Raw genomic sequence first — 12,071 nt, forward strand, 5'->3', positions numbered from 1 at the left:
ATAGCACTGGAAAAAAACTTTTGAAACATTAGGCAACCCTCACTGTTTCTAATGGTTGCTCAGCCCTCTAAATGGGAAATATTGTGCTTGGTTCTCTCATCTAATTACACTCAGAGGTTTTAATGCTGCTAGTGCTGTAACTTTTTGCAGTAATGTGTGGGGAGACAAATTTGAACTTGATAGCTACCGTTCAAGAGTGTACATTTTACAGCGAGTTCAGGAGTATTTGTAGAGCAGTTAAGGAAACAATAGAGCAATGAGAGAAACTTTACACTGTGGTGGAATCTATGGCTGGGGTAGATACAGTATAATGGACTGAGTTAAAGTTCTATTTTGTGAGGAGGGACACTTTCTGAGAATGCAGCAATTTCTTCATTGACTCTTTAACGCTTGATTCTTTAGTTACCTGTTCTGTACTTTAGAATTCAGAATTGTGAATTAAGAACTTTAAAGTAGCTAGACAATGAAAAAACAAGTTCTGCCTCTTAAAACAGAAGATTAAAAAGCAAGTTAATTATATATATCAATTTTGTGCTTCCCCCCAAATAATATCTTAAACGTAGCAGAGATACTACAAGTTAACAATACTAAATGTTAAAGTCAAGTTGCAGTCACTGGTGTGATCTGGAATTAAATACAGGATAATAGAAGTTTATGGATGGAATTCCTGCATTCTGTGGTTGTTATATAATGAATAAGAGGGGGCCTGGAGGAATATAATTATATAAAATGTGGCCATTTTTATGTGTTTATTAAGCATTAGTATAGTATTATTAATAGCAGCAATATGCTTTATTACTGCATAAAACAAAATTCTTGCTCAAATCCATTTATAACCTTCACTTGAAGATAAATTATATTGAAATCTATACATGTGGGTTTAATCATAATCTGTGTCTACTTAAATATGCATTTGTAAATTTTATACAGAGATGGCAGTAATAACCAAAAATTCAAAATGACCCCCAGAATGTGTGTCCATCTGCCACATTTCCTGAAAAGTTGTCCCAGTTCTATGTTATTAACTTCTACTTTCTTCCAAGGGCTTGTATGAATTCAAAAAGACATGACAGGTGCACAGATGATTCCAAATTCAGTCCCACCAAGGTCCCACTCACAGCGGGCACCTGCAGAACTCCAGGAAGGCAACATTGTGTCCGATAAAATCAGACCCTCTTAGCCAGCATCTTAATATATTACCCCACTGGGGAGCTGTTGCCATGAGGCAGGTGGTCCTTCATCCTTATTAGCTCCTGATGAATTATAGGCTTAGGTGCCATTCACTGGGAAATTGCAACTTAACCGTATTGCTGTTCTTTTTTATATAAAAACAGATCCTTTTTGGAAGCTGAGATTTTTGCCCAGATCATTAGGGTAAAATTTGGCAAATTCAAATGATTGCTTCATGATCCTGGTGAGTTAGAAGAGAAAGTAACTACTAAATAGGACATACTTTCACCCAAGCCAGTGGTCGGCAAACTCATTAGTCAACAGAGCCAAATATCAACAGTACAACGATTGAAATTTCTTTTGAGAGCCGAAAACCGACTTCTGCACATGGGCCACGAAGTTTCAATCACACTGTACATGCACGCCCGCACGTGGTATTTTGTGGAAGAGCCACACTCAAGGGGCCAAAGAGCCGCATGTGGCTCATGAGCCGCAGTTTGCCAACCACTAACCCAAGCAATTGTTTCAAGCAAGTGTAGAAACAGTCCTTGACTGAAAACAGGTTAAGGCCAGATGTGGGGCTGGTTGGTCTACACCATGTTGACAGCTGGCTTTGCTTTGATAGGGTCTGATTGTGATGAAGACAAAGGAGGTGGGGAGTATTTTAAAGGATTCAAATGACCAGGCACAATTCTTCAGAGACAGTTTTGGGCTGTTCTTCAGTAATAAACGGCATGGGCTTTCTGATAGCTAGTTGTGCTTTTGGGCAAGCTGGGAAGTGGTTTAAGCTTGCCTTTGGCATCTTTGGCCCTTATTCCATGCCTCACTTTGCCAGCCTCCTCTCCCAGGACTCTTGTCCCCTTGGGCGACCCAGACTGTCCAGCCTTTTACACTGAGACATTTTTCTCAGGCCTGCCTTCTGGTCAGAAACCCATGGACCAGGGGTCCTCAAACTTTTTAAACAGGGGGCCAATTCACTGTCCCTCAGACCGTTGGAGGGCCGGACTATTGTTTAAAAAAAAAAAACTATGAACAAATTCCTATGCGCACTGCGGGCCTGGGACGCGTCGGCTGCTAAGCAGGACAGGCAGCGGCACCCGGCAGGCCGGATAAATGTCCTCGGCGGGCCGCATGTGGCCCGCGGGCCATAGTTTGAGGACCCCTGAGCCAGACCTTTCCTTCTCAGTATGTACTTGTTTATATCCCACTTCCTAAGGGCTTTGCACGTTAGTCCTCAATCCACTTGGTAAGCAAATCTCTAACTGTCTGTTTTGTATGTGCTAGCTACTAGCTTAACAGTAATTTTGCGAAAATACTATCTTGGCTATTTATAAATAAGTCATTTAAAATATCAGTCATTAAGAGAGAGCAGTCAAGAAAAATTTTTGGAAAATATCTGACATATTGACACCATTCCCCTGCAGCTGAACCCACGGCTTTAATTCAATTCACCTGGCCTTCTCTGATTGACGACAAGTGTCAAGAATCTGGGCTATGATACTGGGGAGGTTAGATACGAGGAAGAGAAACAAACTGTAGTTGCCCTCCTGTGACATTTACTCTACTATATACCTAGGTCACTATGGCACAGGCAGATGATGGGTGCCGAAAAGGAGGTAACAATGTCTTGGGAAATAGTAATGGAAGAGTCATATTTCAATGATGACTAAGTGAATTGAGAGAGATAAAAGCAACATTTTAAAAATTTTAATTTTGAGACTGAATGAATATCAACCTTTCATTAGCATAATTTCCCTAAATGTCATACAGTAAAAGTCATCCTTTAAATGTTAAAAAGTTAGTTGAGAGGTTTTAGAATACATGGTGAATATTGAAATTCCATGGCTGGATAAGATACTGGGAAGACTAGGAGGAATTTTACATGTTATTTAGATTCTGCCTCTAAGAATGTCTGACCTTCCTACAATGGTGATTCCAAAATCATCTCACCAGTTAGGTTATCAAACCTATATTTTAAAAGTCCTTTGTGGAAATTTTAATATATATTTTTACACCAGGTCTGTGAAGCCAGGAACAAAGTCAAGTTTCCTTTATGGCCAAGGCGGGAGTTTATGTGATCTTTCCCATGCATTATCATGGGGAACTTTGGGATCGGTGAGACCACTCAGCCCTGAGCATACAGAATAGTGCATTGACCACGCTTTGTGGTTCTGTCTGCAGACGTTCTTGCAGCTCAGACTGGCCTAGAAAAAAGATGATCCCCTGTACTCAAGAGAAACACTTCAGGTTTTATAATTTTCCAGGAAGGAACCACTATCACAAAATGTTTATTAATATGTTTTCAACAACACTGAGTTTGCTTTTCACTTAGAAAATAGAATTATATAGAACCTTAAAATCCAAGATGTTAATCACACTTGATATTGGAGGCCTCTAATAGAGACACATTCCTTTAGACTTCAAAAACAGCTTTTTCTGTATTACTACAGAGTTTTATTTCTGGTAATCATGATTTATCTCTTTATATAAATAGATTCAACAATTTACAGCACTCTTCAAGTGAAGTACCTTTATAGAACTTCTATAAAACAATTGCTGAAGACACTTTCATATTCTTGCATATTCATAGTGCTTAGTGAACTTTTAACATTCCCATGGGATAGATCAACCTTCCACTTGAAACAAGAAATATCTCTTTCTCCTAATAAAATTGCATCAGTGAAAAAAATCTCCTATCTGAATTTCACTGCCATGAAGAGTTTAAGTCTGGGTTTTTTGTTACAATTATCTCCTCCTATTTGAGTTGATATTTTATCAAATTCTGTTAGATGGGCATCATTTTCTGCTCATTACATAAAATTCTTTCTAGAGGTAGGTAGGAGAAAAGTGAATTTAAAAAATAAATTGGAACTTTTCTTACATGTTAAACCATATTTAGTGTTCTTTGGAACAACAGCCTTTTGAACCTCTTCAGGGTTCAAAAGTGGGTATGTTGTTTTTGTGGTGACTTTCCACTAGAAGCTGCACTAAAAAGCCACAAATGAAATCATGCCAATAGCCCTTCACCAGCCCTGGATCTGAGATCTGGTCCGTGCATCCAGGATCCGAGACGGTGCGAGTCAAAGGCTGCCAGGGCCCGAGACGGATGAAAATCATGTTGTCTTCACAGCATCAGAACGTGCTGTTTTGTCTCTTTCTGCCTTTAAGGAAGTTTTATTTTTACAAGTATCTGTTCGCAGAGGAATTCTGAGTGTGTTTTTGGCAGGCATACTCTCTTCACAGAGAGATGCGGAAAGCAGGGGAATGAAATAAAAAAGCCTAGGAAGAGAAAGGCATATCTTGATTTGGTTTGTGGACCTCATAGGAATGGTTTGTAACCTTATTGCTGTGTCTGCATTCTCATTTTGGGGTTGTGATCTATGCTTTATAGAGGAAAATTATAAAATACCAATTGCATATTTAAAACCTTACACCTTTTGGAGTGAATCATTTTTATTTATTCCCACATTTAAGTTCAATGTATTAACATCAGTGTCAAAGCTAGACCAGAAGTTGCTAATATGCGGGGGCAATAGCACATTTCAGATGTTCACGTATCAGTGGATAAGGTGGAACACCTGACTGACTTTGCTAACTTAGAGTAGTTTTCTAGGGAAGGTGTTTTGATAGTATTCAGTTATTCAGATGTTCAGACCTTTTTCCTTCAGTGTTTTGAGAACAATAAAAAAGCATAAACAAAATATAAAACGTAAAGTCACTTCAAAGTTTAAAGAAATTATAATATGTTATTGGACATTGGTATTTTTGTCTCGTAAATATTTAAAGATTTATGACATTCTTTGACTTAAGCCCCCTTTTTAACACCTTCCTCTCACCAAAAAATATGTACTTTAGACAGAAATACATTTAGAACATAATCATCAGAGTGAAAAGTAATTACACAGAAAATATTACATTTGAGGTGATGAAGTAGTATAATGTATTAAACATCTTTTCTTTTTTATGCAATGAATTGCTCATAGGAAAAAGTGCTATGTAAATAAAATCTGAAATATAATTCCAACTGTACTTATAAAAAATAATACCAGTTTTTGGCTCTAAGGTAAAAGCGATTGTGAATTTGTTTATTAATAAAAGAGAGAAAAAAAAGAAAATGAATTTATCTGCAATGGTTACACAGTCACATACCAGATATGCAGTGTTTTTTTTTTTTTTAAGAAAATATAAATGATGCTTTTTCTATTAACTAATTGATAGAAAAAATAATTATATTTAAGTTGTCCCCTTTTGCTATAAAAATGAAAAATACTTCTGAAACATAGACATAGTGAAATGAATTTAAAGTTAATGACACTATCGGATACAATGCTAATTAGAAGAAAAATATGTTTTATAACAGACATGTTTATTAAAATTAACCTTCTTGTTATCTAGGTCAAGATGTTATTGCTGCTGGTCAAGAGTCATTCATTGCATGACATAAAGCAAGAAACAGACACAGATTGATCTTTAAAATAGATTACAAAGGTCAAAGCGAAACAACAAACACATATGAATGTAAGGCATATAGTAATGTTTAGCATGAAAGAAATGACCAGAAATTGCTATAACTTTTTTTTCCCCAATTGTGTGAAGAGTAGCTCTAATTTTTAAGTGCCCATTACAAACAGATAAGGTATAATTTGATATATTTTTAAAGTCAGACAGTAAATAATTTACTCCTGCTGGTATTAATTCACCCAGGGTCATCACAAATTTAAATTATGTCCAATAAATTATCACCACCAGCAGTCGGTATTAATATTAATACTAAGGGCTGCCGTTCATCAAAACCTTAGTGTATTTGTTAGTTAAGTTCCATACATATAACCTTCAGAGCAACTCCATGAGGAAGTAGTAAATCCACAATGTATATATATATATATTTTTTTGTTATGGATCCAGGAATAGGGACTAGATTAAAATACAGGAAAGTGTCTTTAACTCAGTAGCTATGCACATCTTATTTTGTAAGTTAGCGGAGGTCAGTTATCTTGGACATTAGTATGATTTAGAATGGCATTTCAAAGGTTTGTAATGTTTGAAATTAGCAAAATCAAGACTGTGCAAGGAAGATGTTCTACTGGGAATAATTTAGCGGTTTATACAATCTGGAAAATTTTATATTTGAAATAATAGCCTGTTACATAAAGTGTTTAGGTAGAAAGCAATGTAAAATAATAAAAATAAGGTTAAAGATGACCCATAGGTTTGTAGAGATGGAATAAAGTTAAATAAGTCTGCAGTATTTATAAACCCGGTCTCTTCAATTCTGTCACTAGACATGACGTAATTTTGTTAGTTCTCATGGGAAAGCTTCAGTTTATTTATGTGTTTGATTAAGGCCACTTGGACATGAGATCTAATTGAGGAAAATCCAACATTTCCTGAATTGGGACTGCTGAAAGTGTATAGGGCAAGTCACAGTGCATTTGAAAGAACAGATGCTCAAGCTTCCAGATTTGTTATCTTTGTAACATCCCAAGCCTGCTCAATTGAAGCCATATTTTTTGTTATGAAGAAGCATTAATTCTGAGTCAAATTGGTGTCTATTTTTAGTGTTTTGGTGGCTACAACCTTTAGGATCTTGGGATGTTAATTTTAGAAGTTTATTAAGTAAAAACAGGCATTTAAATATTAGTTATATATTTATTAACCAATTATTTATAGGCATCATACTTCATGGACTTTTAAAATAAAAATCATCACTTCAGCTTTAAAAACATTAATACTGAATTTGACATTTTTAAGGATCAAAGAGCTTAGAGCAAATTATATAGACCACTGGTAATGCAAAACAGTAGGACTGTTTCTGTGTGGCAATTTTTGAGTCCTAATTGAGGAAGGAAAGGAAAATCCCATTAAGTCAAGTCACTTGTAAATTATATTATTAAATTAAAATTTGGATCATAGTAGGGGCATGTGACAATCTGGGACCATCTGGTTGTTAGATATCTTCTCTAATGAAGGTTCTAACTATTCCAGTGGTGATATCTTTGTGAAGCAGCAGCAGCAGCAGCAACAACAACAACAACAACAACACACACACACACACACACACACACACACACAAACACACACACACAAAGAAAAAGAAAAAGAAAGAGAAAAAAAAGAAAAAGAAAAAAGAGACTCTTGCTAATTTCTGTGGCATTAATTAAGCATTTGTTGCTTAATCCAGTTACCTCCAATTATTTTTCATTCTGAGATCCCCTATCATTTTTTCTGCTTCTTTTTGACACTTCATTCTAATTACTTGAGAAAGGGGAGCAATTCTCCTATAAAACTGTAAGATTTCTGAGGCTAAAATAAATATTGAATTCATCATTGTATTTTCCATAACTTTTGGTAGAATGTGTGTCAGGTGTGTGCATTTACCCAGTCTTCAAACTTAAATGCCTACAGGGACCAGGTCAATATTGTAAATGTGTGAAATAGGAGACCTGGGAACTGTGGTAGATGGGAAACTCAAAGCATTTAGTTTCACTTTTCTTTCAACATATAACAAACATTTTTATTTTAACCATTTAAAAATACACAGTTCAGTGACATTAAGTAAATTCACATTGTTGTGCAACCATCTCCACCATCCATCTCCAGAACACTTTTCATCTTGCAAAACTGAAAATTTATATCCATTAAAACACTAACTCCATATTTGTTCCACCCCTAACCCCTGGTAACCACTGCTCCATTTTAAAAATCTATCTATCTATCTATCTATCTATCTAGCTAGCTAGCTAGCTAGCTATCACCTATCTTCATCATCTTTCATACTTCCCTCAGGTTTGTCAAACATAATATTTTGTCATATTTAACATTTAAAAAAAATAATCCATTCCTGGAAACCCCCACATATATCATCCTGCTCTCATTCCTATTTATCTTTCTCTAACCATTCTCCAGAATTTAGTGTTTATCTTCCCACATAAGTTTTTACTACACTGCTCTATTTTCTGTCTCTATGATTTTGACTACTCTGAGTACCTCTTAAATCTCAGTCCATTTGGGCTACTATAACAAAATACCATAGACTAGGAAGCTTTTAAATAACAGAAATTTATTTCTCTAAAGTGCTGGAAATCTGAGATCAAGAAGCCAGCAGATTAGGTATCTGGTGAGACCTGGCTTCCTGGTTCATAGATGGCTCTTTCTGTTGTGTCCTCATATAGTAGAAAGGCCAGGGGAACTCTCTGGGGTCTCTTTTATAAGGGCACTAATACCACTTATAAGGGCTCCACCCTAATGACCTAATAATCTTCCAACGGCTCTATCTCCAAATACCATCACATTTGTATATTGTATTATATGATCACTACCTCAAGTCAAGTCTAGTTTCACATATTTAAAACCACTGAAAGACTAAACAAAATCCAGCTTAGTTGGTCCATGTAGTGGCCACCCTCCATTTTCAGCATGAATCATGGTCAGTAATTCTTGACTGAAATTCCTGGCAGCATCATCCAAAAGGATTACTAGGGGGATGGGTACTTGGTTCTTATTTCTAATATTAAAGAATAAAAAACAAACCACACAACATATTCTACAACACACTTGTACTGAATATAATTTTGTAGTGGTAAAGGAATAGATGAATAAATATATAATTGTTGAATGAATAAAATGCATTAATGTTACCTCCAAATTGAATAATTCCAGAATCAGGGAATGCAATGTCTATAGCCTGTTCCAACTTTGAACAACTATGACTTGTTAGAAAGTACTTTCTTAAATGGAACTCTCTTCCAATCAATACAACTTTTTTTTCCCTCTCCTAGTGGAACTGGAATGAGAAGGATATAAACTGTCTTTCACAGGATTACCTTTCAAACACTGAAGACAATTATATCAGCTATAGCTGTTTATAAATCTCCCTAAAACATAATGGCTTAAACCAACATGAGTCTACAGATCAGCTGAGTGGTTCTGTGATCTGTGCCAAACTTTGTTGGTCTCAATGGGCTTTCTCAACTGTGGCCGGACCATGGGTTGGCTGGTCTAGGAAGACCTTGGTTACATGACTTGCGTTTCTTCCATGTACAGTAGGTCCTCAGGTTACGTCAGAGATCTGTTCCTATGGTGTGACATAATGGGATTTTCACTGTAAGTCGGAACCCACCTACATAAGCACCTATGTTACTCACATGGAGCACATACACAGCAGTAATGAAGTGAAACAGTAAAAAAAAAAAAAAAAAAAAATTAAAAGAAAGATAACAATTCCTGACCTTTACTTGTGGTAAATCCTAATATATAAAAAGCCAGGGGCCATCACGACTAAAACAACCAGATGGACAACTGCACAGTAGGCTGCATGAGGCCACAAGGCCAGCAGGGCTGTTAGTGAGGGACGACCAAATGACTGAAGAGCAGGCTGCATGGGGTGACCAGGTCAGCAGGGGGGTTAGTGAGGGACAACCAAACGACTGAATAGCAGGCTGCATGGGCAACCAGGCCGGCAGGGGGGACAATTGGGGGCAACCAGGTCAGCAGGGGGGGCAGTGAGGGGTGACCAGGCTGGCAGGGGGGGCAGTAAGGGGCAACTAGGCCAGCATGGGGGGCAGTTGGCAGCGACCAGGCCAACAGGGGGGGCAGTTAGGGGCAATCAGGCTGGCAGGCAGAGGCGGTTAGGGGTGATCAGGCTGGCAGGGAGTCAGTTAGGGGCGATCAAGCAGGCAGGCAGGTGAGCAGTTAGGAGCCAGCAGTCCCGGATTGGAGAGGGTGCAAGCTGGGCTGAGGGGACTCCCCCACCCCCGTGCATGAATTTCGTGCACCAGGCCTCTAGTAAATAATAAAAAACATAAAGCACGTATGTACATACGTCGAAATGACAGAACTTTTTTTTTTTTTATAAATAAATGGGAGATGGTGACGTAACCATGAAATGACATACGTCAAGTCTGATGTAACCCGAGGACTGCCTGTATCTCTCATAGCCTTCCAGCAGGCTACCTTGGACATGTTCTCAGGCTAATAACAGGAATCTCAAACAGAAAGCAGAACTCACACTTTTTCAAGGTTCTGATTGAGTCTGAATTAGTCAAGTTGCTACTGTCCCAATGAAAAATAAAAAAGTCACATGTCAAATCCAGGGTTGATGTTGGAGGGCATTACTAATAGGAAGCATATACAATAGGATCTATTGATTCAATTAATGCTTTCTGAAAGCTCTTACGCTTTTTCTGATTCTTCTTTCCTTTAGTCCTTCCCTAGTTCATTCAGTCATTGAAGAGATAGTACATGATTTGAATTTTATTTCATGTTGTTAAAGATACCTGTGTGGCAGTGAGGATAGGAAAAACATATATTAACAGAATAGTGACATTCTGCAGATTCACCTTCATGTGGCTGATGGGTCACATGTGGCTCACCTGACTCTAGGATTATAGCATAGCTGAGATTCCAGGTTTTAAAAAAGTTTTAAAAAGTTAAAATTTAAAAGAAGTTTCACATAATTGCCTAAAACATCAGCTATTACATCCATAATGATCTCCCACATTTTCCCATTTCCTCTAGAGATTGGATGTATAACAAGTGTCATGATAAGAGACTTGAGAAAATTAGTTATTTTAATGGAAGCTGAATATAATTAATTATATAATTTTAGGTAGTTCAATTACAGTTCCACTAAAACTAAAACATGGAAAGGAGGTCTTGAAAATAGTTTATTAAAATAATGTTTCTTTATGCATCCAAATCATATTTGAGTCTCATCTATTATGTATATTCTCTAAATTTATGATTATTAACTTTTAAATTATTTATTTTTAGTGGGATAGACTTATGATAGTTTTCTATTACTGAACCCTCCCAAAGATTACTACAATGAGTAAATGTTTTCATAAAAGCCACAAATTACATAATTTCTCTTTTAAATCAGTGGTTCACAAAATGAATCTGTTTGCTATTGACCATAGAATTGCAGTTTACAAAACAAAAACAAAACAAAACAAAAGCTTCTGAAGACCTAACCTCAGAAATTCTGATTTCATAGGCCTGGGAGTGGAAAGCTTTGATATATTTCTACATGCTAGCCAGTGTATGCCCAGTCATAGCTAGATTTGAGAACTACTTTCTTGAATGATAAAATTTGCATGCAATAAGGATGGAAGAGCAGAGTAATTTGGAAAAACTTTTAATAAGATTAGCATCATCGGAAATATAAGCCATTTTTTCTTTTATTTCATTCAAACATATCTGTGGGTACAGGGGACCTATGAATAAGAAGAGGGTTAAGTTTCTCCTCCAAAACATCTTAAATCCCCCTTTTTAGGATGTAGGTTTAAAAATTGTAGAGATAGCCAAAACCGGTTTGGCTCACTGGAAGAGCGTCAGCCTGCGGACTGAAAGGTCCCAGGTTCGATTCCGGTCAAGGGCATGTAACTTGGTTGCGGGCACATCCCCAGTAGGAGGTGTGCAAGAGGCAGCTGATCGATGTTTCTCTCTCATCGATGTTTCTGACTATCTATCACTCTTCCTTCCTCTCTGTAAAAAATCAATAAAATATATTTAAAAAAAAATAAAAATAAAAATTGTAGAGATAAATTACTATGAACTCCAAAGCAATGGTTGTCGACATTGACTGTGGCTTATAATTACTGGGGTTTTTGTGGCGGTTGTATATAAAAATCACTGGATGACACACAGGAATTAGTTAAAAAATTTTTTTAACTCTCTAGATATTTTAAATTGTACAGCCAAGTTTGAGAACTATTACCCTATTATGAAGCACATATGAATTATATGATAGACAAGGCAGAAACATTTGGGGATGAACATTGAAGGTTGCAAGTGATTTTGACAGGCAAGAGGAAGAAGAAGAAAAGAACATCAAGAAGATGGTAGAGTCCAAGCAGAGGCATGGGAATAGAGAAGTGCATGAAACGTTTGGGAGCTAGAGA

The 12,071-nt window shown here is 36.9% G+C and overlaps 1 protein-coding gene across 3 annotated transcripts in view; it reads left to right on the forward strand.

Moving 5' to 3' along the window:
• Positions 1–12,071, forward strand: part of PDE1A (phosphodiesterase 1A) — a 368,837-nt gene that overhangs the window by 157,441 nt on the left and 199,325 nt on the right. The window lies entirely within an intron of this gene.

Source organism: Plecotus auritus (genome assembly GCF_963455305.1).
Source record: "Plecotus auritus genome assembly, chromosome: 5".
In the NCBI taxonomy this organism is placed as follows: Eukaryota; Metazoa; Chordata; class Mammalia; order Chiroptera; family Vespertilionidae; genus Plecotus; species Plecotus auritus.